The sequence below is a fragment of the Saccopteryx bilineata genome, chromosome 1 (genome assembly GCF_036850765.1).
Source record: "Saccopteryx bilineata isolate mSacBil1 chromosome 1, mSacBil1_pri_phased_curated, whole genome shotgun sequence".
In the NCBI taxonomy this organism is placed as follows: Eukaryota; Metazoa; Chordata; class Mammalia; order Chiroptera; family Emballonuridae; genus Saccopteryx; species Saccopteryx bilineata.
In genome coordinates this window covers 207670517-207684991 of record NC_089490.1, presented here as the reverse complement: position 1 = coordinate 207684991, position 14475 = coordinate 207670517, and the positions used below count along the sequence as shown (strand labels likewise).

At 41.6% G+C, this 14475-nt stretch overlaps 1 pseudogene; it reads left to right on the top strand.

Annotated features, from left to right (window-relative positions):
• The first annotated feature begins 13129 nt into the window (after positions 1-13129).
• Positions 13130-13248, top strand: LOC136321362 (5S ribosomal RNA; annotated as a pseudogene).
• The last annotated feature ends 1227 nt before the right edge of the window (positions 13249-14475 follow it).

Below are 14475 nucleotides of genomic sequence, written 5' to 3'. Positions count from 1 at the left end.
TTGACTCAATTACTTTACTTTCCACTATTGAAGCAGGGCCCAGATGAAGTCTTATGAGGCCCCACTGGGGCGTTGGAGCCTTTGAGAGTGTATGCCAAGAGCTAGTATTTCACCTGATCTCTTTTGGGCTTTTTCTGCCTCTTGGTCATTATAGACCTTAAAAGCCATGCTCAGAAGAACTCGATGAGGGGTTTGAGGATCCTCATCACCTATATAAACCTTTTCTGTATATCTGGTGCTATTTGGAAAAAGACAAAACAGTGTTATTAGCTGGATCAAATAAAAGAGGGTAGAAGTTTGCAGGAGAAAAATATTTGGCATCTCCTGTTCATCAGCATTCAAAAGAATTTTTTTTAAGTAAAAAGCATGATAAGGTAGACCCATAGGAGTTCCAGGATATGACTCCCCCTTTTACATTTTTTTAAATTGACCTTAAAATATTTGCTGGGTACACTTTAATAATACCTTGACTTTAAAGATTGTAAGAAATACCCGTAATTTGAAAGGTTTGACAAAATACAGTAAATGCTTTTGCTACATATGAAGGAGCATTGTTAGTTTTAATCAAATCAAGAAGTCCAATAATAGAAAATGCATAGACAATGCATTATAACATGCTTAGCAGCCTCTCCTGTTCTAACAGAGGCTACAATAAATCCAGAATAAGTATCCACTGTAACGTGGACAATGGACTGTTTGCCAAATGAAGGTATATGAGTAACATCCATTTGCCAAAGTTGTCCTGGTAGGAGTCCTTGAGGGTTAACTCCAAATGAAGGGACAGATTGTAGTATAGGACACCTCTGACAGGATTTAACAATCTGCCATTCTGCTTCCCGAGAAAGTTGAAACTGTTTACACAGGCTGCAGCATTCTGGTGATGAATAGTATGAGACTGGATTGCTTGATCTGTCATGGTTGCTCCAAATCATTTTCTTTATGGTAGTTTGATCAACAAGGGCACTCCCTTGTGCTAAAGCTCCAGGGAGCATGAAGTGAGCTCAAATATGTCCTATAAAACATGGAGCTCTATGTTGACATACAAGTATTTGAAGAAGGAGAAACTGCTGAAATAGTTCATCAGCAGTTGTTCCTAACACAGCAATCTCTATAGTGGAAACAACCATAAGTAAATATTTGTGTCTGTATATAGATTAAAGGAGGAATATGGCAAATGCTGAAAAGCCATGATAATGGGAAGTAGTTCTACTCTTTGAGCTAATTTTAAGGTGACTGTTTGAGTATAAACTTGTCCATTGATTATTAAGCCTGCTATTCTTGAGCTGGACCCATTAGTAAAGACTGCAGGTGCTTCAGGAATGGGCTCGGTAACAATTGTTTTAGGAAATACAAGTGTAGTAATTAATGAAAATTGAACTATTTTATCTGCTGGGTAGTAAGAATCAATTTGGCCTGTAAAATTTGCAAAAGCAATTTGCTATTTAGTGGAAGTTTCCCAGAGCCATTGTTGTTTATCCTTTGAAAAAAGAAACAATAAGTTGAGGCTCAAAACCTATAAACTATAAGAGTCGCCCTATACCCCTTGATAATCAAGGAGGCAACAAGATTAAAATATGGAGATAAGGTCCTGGCCAGTTGGCTCAGTGGTGGAGTGTCAGCCTGGCATGTGGAAGTCCTGGGTTTGATTCCCAGCCAGGGCACACAGGAGAGGTGCCCATCTGCTTCTCCACCCCTCCCCCTCTCCTTCCTCTCTGTCTCTCTCTTCCCCTCCCGCAGCTGAGGCTCCATTGGAGCAAAAGATGGCCCCGGGTGCTGGGGATGGCTCCGTGGTCTCTGCCCCAGATGCTAGAGTGGCTCTGGTCACAACAGAGTGATGCCCCGGATGGGCAGAGCATCACCCCCTGGTGGGCGTGTTGGGTGGATCCCGGTTGGGTGCATGCGGGAGTCTGTCTGACTGCCTCCCCATTTCCAGCTTCAGAAAAATACAAAAAAAAATGGAGATAAAACTGTCTTAGGAGTAACAGCTAAATGAATCCATTCAATAGGACCTGAAGCTTGCCACAATAGTCCCGTTGGAGTGTAACTTGAGGGACAAATTAGTAAGGCAATTGATTCTTCAGGATTATGCATTTTAGTTGTGCTTGTTGCAAGGCTTTTTCTACAAGCTTTAAAGCTTGTTGTTCCACAGCTGTAAGTAGCCGAGAAAAAGCTGGTTCTGCCGAGCCTCTAAGAATATGAAAAAGTGGTTTCAGTTCCCTGGTAGTTAATTTCAAGGAAGGTCTAAGCCAATTAATGGCTCCTAACAGTTTCTGGAAATTGTTTAAAGTTTGCAAATGATCTATTCTGATTTCTATTTTCTGTGAACAAATTTGTTGTCCCTCAATAATTTGTCCTAAAAGGTAAAGATTGCTGTATCTTTATAAAGTCCTGATTCTTTCAGAGAATATTCTAGTTGTTGCAAAATGGTCAACACAATGTCTTTATCTGGATGAGCAATAAAAATATCATTCATATAATAAATTATGTATGCCTTAGGGTACTGCCTTCATATTGGAGAGATAGCTTGAGCAACATATTTTTGGCACAAGGTAGGACTATTAGCCATACCTTGAGGCAAAACTCTCCACTGGTGTCGCTCCATTTGATCCTGGAAACTAAGTGAAGGAACACTGAATGCTAAATGCTTGCAATCATGTGGGCTTAAAGAAATAATAAAAAAGCAATCCTTCAAGTCAATAAAGTGAAAATTCCATGGAATGGCAGTAGGAGAAGGGAGTCCTAACTGGAGAGGACCCATAATTTTCATAGTCTTATTTATTGCTCTCAAATCTTGTAATAGTCTCCAGTTTCCTGATTTCTTTTTAATGACAAATATAGGCATATTCCATGGACTATTAGATGGTTCAATGTGCCCAAGCTGTAACTGCTCTTGTACCAATTGAGCAGCTGCCTTGTTTCTCCCGAGAAAGAGGCCATTGGTCTACCCATACAGGATTATCTGATTTCCAAGTAATTGGGTCTGCACAATGCATTATTGGGGTAGCAGGAGCTAACAAGGCCCCTATGCTAAAATTTGATATCCTAATTCACGCCTTCTGGTATTGGATGCCACTTCTATGAGGGTGAGAATTCCACACTGTTATTTTCCCTAGACCTTTAGTGGGCAAAAATCCCTGATCAAGCATTTGAGGACTGACTAAACTATTAGGACTGACAAGCAATGCTCCCATATTTTTCAAAACATCTCTACCCCACAAATTAACTGACAATCTAGGGAGCACATAAGGCTGAAAAAATCCAGAATGACTTTCTTAATCTTCCCAATGTAAAAAACTAGAACTTTGTTGAGGGGATTTACTCTGCCCTATACCTTGTAATTCTGTGGCTGCTACATGAATGAGCTAGGAAGGAGGCCAATGTAGCTTAGCAACAACAGATACACCAGCTCCACTATCTAGAAGTCCTTTAATTTTACACCCTTGTATTGTTAGTTCCATTTCAGGACATTCCTGGCCTATTTTTTGAATCCAATTGGCAAAATCAGAGGAGCCAAATCACCAATTTCCTTGGGGCTCCCTTTCCAGGATGTGACCTGAGAAGCAGAATTAGCATCCTTATACTATTCTTCTAAGTGGCTGAATTAGCCATGAGACAAATTCCTGAATGACTTATTAGGGCCCTGCTTCATTTTGCTCAATTCCTTTGCTTTGTCTAACTGAGTATAACCTTACACATAAACAAGACAATTTACACACAAAAAACACAAATATAACATATAACTTTGATCAGTCCTAATACTTAAGTTGCTATATGGCTCCTAACTCTGAACACACCTCACAATGCACTAACCAAATCAATAAGTCTTATGGATCTACATTCTATTCTATTTAAATTCAAATGAGTGCTCCTTACAAGTTCTAAAAACATTTTATTTTTTCTAAATATTAGAGGCAGCATTTCCAATTTTTTCATGCAAAAAAAAGAACTTAATTCAGGCCTTAAAAACAGATGCATCTTAGACAACATTCAATAAAGACTAAACTGAAACAAAAATTAGATGAACCAGACAAACCAGAGAGAAACCCGGGATTTCAGAGCACATCCAGATTAGAAAGATGCCTGCCTGACTTTAGTCAGGACATTTTCTGACAGAGGGACTGAAGGATGGGACTAAACAAAATCTCCCCGAGAAAATTTGCTCTCGGCAGCTGCTGGGATATTTTCTATAGTCAGATCCAGCACAGGTCCCCTGCCTCAATTTCCAGGTAAAGAATAAAAAAGAAACAAAATAATAGTTCAGAAGATTGTAGTTAAAACATTAAAGAAAATCAGATCATGACAGGAAAAGCTGTAATTTCCTAATCCTGAGTCTCCTATCCATTCTCAAAAAAGTCCAACTTCCACAGCAAATAATCACCCCTGGAGAGACAAGCACAAGCAATCACCTTCCAGTCATTTGGGGGAAGATCCTTTGTACATATATTATCTAATAAACCAAGTGAAAAAGGGGCAGTAGGCCCATACTGAACACAAACAAATTTAAGCTCTTTCTGAGTTCAAAAAGGTACAGGTTCACGTTCTCGCTCTAGTCTCCCTGTATCATCCTGTCTTCCTACAACAGAAAAATGGGTAAAGCCATTTATTGTTCCCCCTACATTTTGAGCCTGGTCTATAGATTGTTGGAGAGGAGATTTCCCATATTTTGAGCTATAGACTCCACAATCAGCCTGATAAGAGAACGGAGGAGCAGAGGGTTAAATGTAGGAAGTGCTGTGGGCAGCGGAGGCCCCACAACTAAGGTAGCCATAGCCACAGATGTTTTGTCCCCTGTGTCATCCTCAGATTCCAAGTTATCCTTGTATTCACATCCCTCTGTTTCCAGCTCACCCTGATACTCTTCAGACAAAGATTTGTCTTCATACAGAAACACTTCTACAAAAAGGTTCCTTATTTTTTACCCTATCTTTCCCATAATTTTTTACTCCTGACTACACTTTCCCCAAAAACTTTCTTTACTCACTGTGCACACTTCACTTGGGGAGTTCCGACACCTTCCTTCAGTTTAGTTTCCTCGTACTCATACTCAAGTCTTTTGTTCAGACATCACTTGCCGAGGACCAGCATGGCTCCTAATAACGGTGCGGAATTAAGGAAACATACTCATCAAGAAAAAATGGGACCAGGAAGACTCTTCAAATGTTGATAGTAATATCTTAGTGCCCCATAGCCCCAGTTTGCTTTATTATATAGCCATATGCAAATCAAGGAAGTTCTTGATACAAAGTTACACATCCAAGGCTAAAACAGGAACTCTCCCAAGGCATAAACAGGATGCATTAGTGAAATCTACCAACATCTGAAAACAAACAAAGAGTCAGAAGAAGGGCATGTAAATTGCTTCCAGCAACCTAAGGAAGCAAGTGAAGTGGGTGCAAATACTCAGCATAATAGCCAAATATGGAGATGGAGTGAGGAGAACTTAGCCTTTTGCTAAGCCTTGAATCTACAATGGCTTTCTGCCATTTATGGTCCACAATACCCTTCCTTTGGTATCCACTCAACTTCTGTCTATGTCTGTTAATCTAAGTATCTCTGCCATATGTGTGTGCAATCATATAGTTTTTAATTTTCTCTGACTTCCTTATTTTGCTTCTTAAAATACAGTGTGTCCGTAAAGTCATAGTGTACTTTGGATTGGTCACAGGAAAGCAACAAAAGATGATAGAAACATAAAATCTGCACCAAATAAAAGAAAAACCCTCCCAGTTTCTGTAGGATGATGTGGCAGCATATGCACATGCACAGATGATGATGTAACACCGTGTATACAGCAGAGCAGCCCACAGCCATGCCAGTCAAGATGTGGAAGGTACAGAGGAAAATTCAGTGTGTTCTGTGGCTTGCTAAATTTGAATCCATGACCAAAGTGCAACATGAATATCAGCGCATTTATAACGAAGCACCACCACATAGGAATAACATTACTCGGTGGGATAAGCAGTTGAAGAAAATCGGCAGTTTGGTGGAGAAACCCCGTTCTGGTGGGCCATCAGTCAGTGATGAGTCTGGTGAGGCTATATGGAATAGCTACCTAAGGAGCCCTAAAAAATCTGTGCATGAGCACACATTGAACTGCACTGAATAGGTATGAAACTGGGAGTTTTTCTTTTATTTGGTGCAGATTTTACATTTCTATTATCTTTTATTGCTTTCCTGTGACCAGTCAAAAGTGCACCATGACTTTATGGACACACTATAGTCTCTTGGTATATTCATGTTGTTTATTGCATATGCATAAGTATGACTCATTAGTATTTAATCATACATAGGTATTACATCTTTTTTGTTTAATGTTTTATTAAGGAACTTTTTGGCCTAACCAGGCTGTGGCACAATGTAGAGCATCGAACTGGAACACAGAAGACCCAGGTTCAAGACCCCGAGGTCACTAGCTTGAGTGCAGTCTCATCTGGTTTGAGCAAAGCTCGCCAGCTTGGACCCAAGGTCACTGGCTTGAGCAAGGTGTTACTCTGTCGCTGTAGCCCCACAGTCAAGGAACATATGAGAAGACAATCAATGAACAACTAAGATGTCACAATGAAAACTGATGATTAATGCTTCTCATCTCTCTGTGTTCCTGTTGTCTGTTCCTATCTATCCTTCTCTCTGACTCTCTGTCTCTGTAAAAAAAAAAAAAAAAGACAAAATCTTTGGTTGTTCCCATGTATTGGCCACCATTAAAAATGCTGCATTGAATATGGATGTGCATTTGTGTGCATATAAATGATTTTTTAGTATTTCTTTATATGATCATGTGCTTTCCTTTCTTCATTCTATCAACACAGTAAATTATATTAATAGGTTTTTGTATGTGAGCCATCCTTGCAGTTTGGGGTGTGGTGGGATACATGGGGATTGAATGGACTGTCTCCATTGTGCCCAGAATGGTGGCAACATAGGGAAGAAGAAAGAGAGGGTATGGAGGAAGTGTCATATCCAGATGAGTAGTTCACATGCTCTAAAGATGCATACATGAAACCTATATGTTCCTGTGAAACAAGGTCACCCCATTACATTTAATTTTTACACACAAAAGGGATAAAGCATAAATATTTTTAAAATATTAGAATGGTTAGGGCTTTTATTAACTCCTAGAACTATTATTATCTTGAAGTAGAATACAGGCCATTTTAGGCCTTTCTAAGCCCACCACTCAGAAACAGCTCTGAACATTCTTAGAATTAAGTGGATATTGCCAGCTCCAGAATGTAAAATATAAAAAAAGGCCAGGCCTCTCTATAAGGCTTTAAAGTAAAGTGATCAACAAGGGTCAACTAGTTTAAGTTAGGAAAGAGAATAACAGAGGGTTTTTGAAGTACTAAAAGAAGCTCTCACCAGCCCTAAGCTGACCAAAGTTAGAAAAGCTCTTCCAATGACATATTACAGAAAAAGAGGGAATAGCATTAGGCATCTTAACTCAGGCCGTGGTTCTGATTGAGGAGTCCAAAAGTTAGAAATTTTCTTCAGTAATAGTAGCTTTTTAGTTTTAATGAATAGATTATGGAAGAGTTAGAAACAGTTAATCTGCTTGCTATTCTCTGCTAATGGGTCCCTGGCAAATTAGCTCTGGGTTTTGTTATTTGGGGGAAATTTCTGTTTTTACCTGAGAGAATATTGTATCCGGTCACAGGAGATTTGTATTTGGCTAAAAAGGTGAGAAGACCCACTTGAAAGAGTAATGGTTCATGCTATGTGCACTTTGCATCCTTCCACTACCAATATGTAAATCATCCTAAGTTAGGCATGATGTATGTGCCCTGGCTATTCATAGAGCCCTTGCAAAATGACAACAGAAAAAGCTTAATAAATAGGTAATATTTCCTAGACGTTCCTGAAATGGCAACAGAGAAGAGAATTTACTGAATGTATGCATTGGAGTGTGTGCAGTGTTCCCACCCAGACAGTATGAGTCTTGTTTCATCAACTCTGGATTCTCTGAGTGTTTGTAATTATCTTTTTTTGTGAGAGTATAGAACTCTAACATATTGTATCTGGACCTTGTGATTGAGGATGTCCCACTTGAGAAAGGAGAAAGTCGTGTCATGTCTGGTTTGAGTTCTCTGAGTATGTGGCCGGGTTTTCTTATGTTAGAGTTGGGAACCTTTTTACATCAGCTCAGGATCCTTGTAGTGAGATGTGGACCCATTTGAGATTATGGTTTACTTCTATACCATCTTTTGGTCATGTACCTGTGCAAAGGTGTCCACCCTGAGTCATTTGGGGGTCCTGTGATGTTAGCTCTCAATCATTACAGATAGTGACATAAATAAAAGCTGTAGTGACTGGACACCCCTCTCTTTTAGGCATGACCCTTTCCACCATTACACATGAAAAAGTGGGGCATCCAATCACTAAAGCTTTTATTTCTGAGTGTTGGGAAAGGGTCCTGTCACATCAGCACTGGATTGATATATGATTATCACATCTTTGGTTCTTAGGATTGAGAAGATTGTCCCTATAGTAACCAAAGACCTCTTTGAAAAAATAGAAATCAGTAACATAATTTTTAAAAACATAGTATCTTTGCTTTATAGGCAGAAAAAATTTATAATATTTTATCTGGTGCTACACAGTATAGAAAAGTTTGTTTTTTTTTAACAAAGTAAAATAGAACCAAATTTGCATCTATAACAACAATCCTTACTTTAAGACAAAACTAATTCCCTTTCTCTCAAAAACTTATCCCAGTATATTATAATTTTAATTCATTCAGAACATATCTTTGTTTTATTTTACACAGAGTTCATTTTGTTATTAATTTTTTTGTAGCTTTAATGATATATATTAGTATTGTAAACCTTTAAGAAAATTTTAATTCTGGTAAAAACCAAAATTAAGTAATTGTATCTGTTATGCCAGTATTATTTACATTAATATTCATAAACAAATTCAATCTAGTTGTTGGTTGAGCTGTATTTACTGGAAGCACTATTATTTTTAATATTTTACAAGACAAATTTACTAATTGTCACATATATGCTTAGTTTCTTGGTAATATAAAGCAAAGCATAAATAAATTTAAAATTCTAATTCTCATGCAAACTCTCACTGCCTTAGACCACAAAAAAATCTTTAAAAACCCACAATGTTACATACCAGAACATTTCTCTGCCAGTCCTCTGTGTGTGTGTGTGTGTGTGTGTGTGTGTGTTTTTACAGAGACAGAGAAAGAGTCAGAGAGAGGGATAGACAGGGACAGACAGACAGAAACGGAGAGATGAGAAGCATCAATCATCAGTTTTTGTTGCACATTGCAACCTCTTAGTTGTTAATTGATTGCTTTCTCATATGTGCCTTGACCGTGGGCCTTCAGCAGATGGAGTAACCCCTTGCTTGAGCCAGCGACCTTGGGTCTAAGCTGGTGAGCTTTTTTTGCACAAACCAGATGAGCCTATGCTCATCGACCTTGGGGTCTTGAACCTGGGTCATCGGTATCTCAGTTTGATGCTCTATCCACTGTGCCACTGCCTGGTCAGGCACTGGTCCTCATATATTGACTCTTTCTGGTCTTATCTTCTTCTCTCAGTTCCATGGCAATGCCTCCTAAGGGGCTGCTGGAGCAATTTAAATTGCCTCAGTATGACCAGAAGAAGCAGACACCATTTCAGGTGCATTTTCAGATAAGGTAAAGCTTATCCTAAATGTGCACCATGATAAAAATGTGCAAGTGCCATGTGGGTCACAGAGGCAGCTCAGGTACCCTATGCCTGCTTATGGGGCAGATTAGCCTACACCTCACTCAGTTTAGTGGCTGACTCCTTCTAGCAGTTTCTGCTTAAACCCATTAAATTTGTGACACATCAAGCTGAACTGGAGCAACATATACCATGATTTCTAAAGAAGTCAAAACAAAATTGGAAACTATAAACCTCAGAAAATGAAGTGTTAGAGTATTCAAATAACTCCCCACTAAAAATGGGCATATAAAAATACTCCATGCACAAATCAGTAGAGAAATGCAAATTAAAACCACTATGAGACATCACTTCACACCTGTCAGAAGGGTTTTCACTAACAAATCAATGAACAACCAGAGATGGTGAGGATGTTGAGGAAGGGAACCCTCCAGCATTGCCTACATGCAGTTTTTCATTTTCTGCTCCCCTTTTCAGACTTTCACAATTCCACTTTAGCACATATGGCTGCAACACAGAAAGACTATAAACACATTGATGCACTGCTAAAATCTGGAAGACTCCCTTGGTCCTACCACAGTCCTGTGACATAAGTTTTCCTACTTTATTAATTAATTTATTTTTTTGCATAAACCAGACAAACAAGAGAGGTAATTTAGTAAGTTTTTCAGGGTAAATCCAGTTGAACTCTCAGCCAAATCCAATTTTTCATCAGCAAATGACCATTTTCTGATGCCACTACCACCTTATTGAAGTTGGAAGCCCTGGTAATTAGAATCGTCCGCAGCTGATGCTGCTTAACTCTGCTCACAATTCCTTTCACCAAGGGAAAGTAAACACACAAACTTCTTCCACTATGCAGCACACTGTCCTTTTGCCCATCCAACCTCACTCCCTCTAATTCTTCACTCCCTGTGAATCATTCTCCATTCTGTCCTCAAATCTGACAAATTCTCCATTCCCTAAATATCTATTCTTATTTTATGAAAAGTCTGCCTTAAACCCTTCCCCATTTATTTCTAGATGAATACCTCCAAATCTTACACACAAACATCATAAGTTCAATCCTCTCCATTCCCAACCTCTTCAGAACATCTCTCACAAGTGTCCAGTCATCCTTCCAAAGACATGCCAGAACTATTTTCCTCTTTACCCCTGGTCTCTCCATCACCAACCCATCATGAACAAAGCCCCACTCCCACCTCTGCTTTTATAACACCCTTTACCTGGCCCAGTCTCAGCATTTGTTTATAATTTTATCCATGCCCTACTCTGCATACCCTCACAGTTGCCACCACCCCTACACTCCTCAAACATACTGCTCCTTTACCTGGCTGAGTTTCAGTAACTTCCCAGTCTTGAGAATCTCAGGCTGAAATTTGCCACCACAATCCTTCCACTTATTTTCCCAAGATCTTGTGGCACTCAAGCCATTTCACAGAAACCCCCTTCTCACTTCTGCTGTCTCACTGCTGCCATGTTGAAAGAAATCATCAGCATCAGCTGCAGTCAATCCTTTTATTCGAGCCTTCAGCACTTAATAGCATGGGAAGAAAATAAAATAAAGATCAGGTGTGTTGGGAGAATTAGACCTGACAAATGGTTCAACTATATATTTTTTCTTTATTTTTTTTCTTTCTCTCTTTCCTTCTTTCTTTTCTTTTATTTTCTTTCCTTTTCTTTTTTTTTTTTCTTTCTCTTACAAAGAGGCAGTGGTGTTAAAACATGGAACAATGTTAAGCTGTTTCTGTATATTCCCTTACTGGGGATCAAACCAAAAACCTCTGCAATTTTGTATGATGTTCTAACCATTCCAGCTATTTGTCCAGTTCTTAATTTTTTTTTTATAGAGACAGAGAGAGAAAGAGAGAGAGAAGGGAGAGGTAAGCAAACTTTTTTGTGCCGCTAAATCATTCATTAATTGATTGCTTCCCCATTATTGCCCTGACAGGAGATCAAACTGGCAAACTTCTAATTTCAGAACAATGCTTTAACCCACAGAGATGTGGGAAAAACTGGTGCACTAGGCTTGCTCCCTGGTTTCCTGGCTGCAAGCACTTTGCACAATTATTGCACTAGCATGTGGAAAAAAGCCATGTGTGTGTCTATAAAAAGGTATGGGTGCCTTCCTCAGGGGTGATTCAGCTAGATTGCTTTCCTACTATTGTGAGGTTTGGTTTCCTGATTCCCTCAGCTACCACCATGAGGAGCCATTTTCCTGATCCCTTCCCCTCCACTGAAAAAAGCAGAATTTTTTTTGTTTGTTTATTTGCTCTCCTGTCTCCGTAGGACTTCAATAAATGTGTATGGCCTGACCATTTTTGAGTCCACAGTTTCTCTACCATCTGCCTGCATTCAGTACAAACTTGCTTGGCTTCAACTGACAGACTTACATTTTGCACAATAGGCAAGATTTGGATCATATCAATATGGCTTAAATGGTGGGGTAGAAGAGTGGTCTTTTTTCTCTTGCATATGGATCTCCAAGACTGTATTTTTGGGTGCCATCAGCTGGGTGCTTTTTACAGCCCTGGAAAAAGAAAATGAGAGCTCTGTGTAAGAGGATGACAGAGATCAAAAGATCCAGTATGGGCTGCAGACTGAATGCCAACAACAGCATGACCTAGGTCACTGGAGAAAGAGTTTCAGATTCAAAAACTGCTAATCAGGCTAGAGGCTGAGAACCAGTGATGGCTTGAACTGGAATGAATGCTAAAGATGGGGGTTGACCTCTCTCAAGAGCTGCAATGTGAGATGCAGGCTGAGCATCAAAGGTGCCTGGAACTGGAACTGGGCTGTCGCCTATGAGTGCACATGCTAAGCTGCCTCCCTGATCCTCCACGCCACCAAGCACACCAGCTGCCCAAGAGCAGGGTCCTAGCACTCTTCTTTATCACTGGGTTCTGAGTGTGCAACTAACTCCAGACTCCTCTGCAAAATGGTTCTTGCAGCGTGACCTTGGCCACCCAGCAGGGAGAGGGAGATCTCCCACTTTCCAGAGAGCATGCCCTCACCTGGGGCTGGGGTGTCTCTTCTGCCCCCACACAGAGTTGGGGGCTGCCAGAGCCACCACTTAGACCACTCATTATCGGGAAAGCAGAAGAGGCCTGGGAATACATCCCTGCACAGCTGCCGAGCAAGCTGACACTGGCCCTTGGCCTCCCATCCCCAGCCCACCTCCGACCACACTTCTGCAAATTGCTGTGACACTGAGACCCTTGATCTTATCTCCAGTTCCCATTGTCTGGGTGGGTGGGCACACCTTCAGCCCCCAGGAATAATGACAGGGTGCTGAGGAGGTTCTCTTGGCAGCCCACGAAAAATGGCAGCGGCAGGGATAAAACAGATGACAGCAGAGCTTGTGGGAGTGCCTAACGGGGGGCCTGGCATGCCCAGGCACCTAGGGCACAAAGCGTTGAGGAAAACTGGAGGCCAAGCGTTTCTTCTTGGGCCACCAGAGGCAGCTCTCAGGCATCTATGGCCATACCACCCTGAACACGTCTGATCTCGTCTGATCTCAAAAGCTAAACAGGGTCAGGCCTGGTTAATACCTGGATGGAATTCCGCCTGGGAATACCAGGTGCTGTAGGCTTTTGTCTACACCCATCCAATTTTTTTCCTTTCCCCTTGGCCACAGAGTTGAGTACTCTACACCTGCCTGGGGCACAGCACTTTGAGGTGGCCCTGGCCACTTTGTGGAGCCTGGCAGTCCACTCAGGTTTCCTGGTTGCCCATGAGCACCGGGCCTGAGCTGCTTCCTCCCCTCCTCTGCTCCATCACATTAGCCGCCCAGGAGTTGGGTCCTGCCACTCCCCTCTATCCCTGGGTGCCCAGTGTGCAGCTAACTCCAGGATCCTCTTCAAACTGGTCTGGTCCCTGAGGCGGCGACATGGGCTGCCCAAGGGAAGCTGAGGCAGAGGAAAGAAACCAGTGCCATGCAGAGCTTGTGCTAGTGGGAATGACACAAGGGGCTCATACATGCCCACCCACTTGAGGGGCAGAACAGTGAGGAGACCTGGAGGCCAGGTGTTTCTTCTTTGGCCACCGGGAGGCTGCCGTCAAGGGTCTGTGGTCATACTAAACGCACCTGATCTCACGTGATCTTGTGAAGGTAGGCAGGGGCGGGCCCCCTTAGTACCTTGACAGGAGACCACTTGGTAATACGAGGCATTGCAGGCTTTCACCTACACTCATCTTTTCTTTCTTTCTGCGTTTTTGTGGTTTTGTTTGTTTTGTTTTTTTTCTTTTTGCCTTGGTCACAGTGTTGCGTGCCCCCACACATGCCAGGGGCACAAGGAAAAAGCCACTTCATCCAAATGCGTCCAGCATACTTGCAGCTGAGAGCCAAGGAAGAGCCCTTCTCTGCCTTGAGTGCCAGGTCACTCATTGAAACAACTGAAAGGATATTTGTGGCATTGACCCCAAAAGCAGGGTCAGCGTGGACACAGTGGATAGTGTCAGACAAAGGACCCAGGTTCAAAGCCCCAAGAGGTCACCAGGCTGAAAACAGGCTTGGAGTCATTGTGTCTCTTTCAGCACAATGTCAAACCTGGCCCAAACTTGATCTATGTCTCTGTGTTTTTCTTCATCTCCCATTGCTGCCACTCAGGTCTTTACTTCCCCATGATGGTAGAGGCAGGTATAGCACTTCAAGGTGGTTCTGGCCGCTGCCCCAGCCTGATTGTCCACCCCTACCTGGGGCTGTCGCTTAGGAGTGCATGTGCTGAGCAGCCCCCACCTTTCCTCCACGCCAAGAATACACCAGCTACCCAGGACCCTGGTCCTGCCACTCCGCTTTATCACTGGGCACCGGGTATGC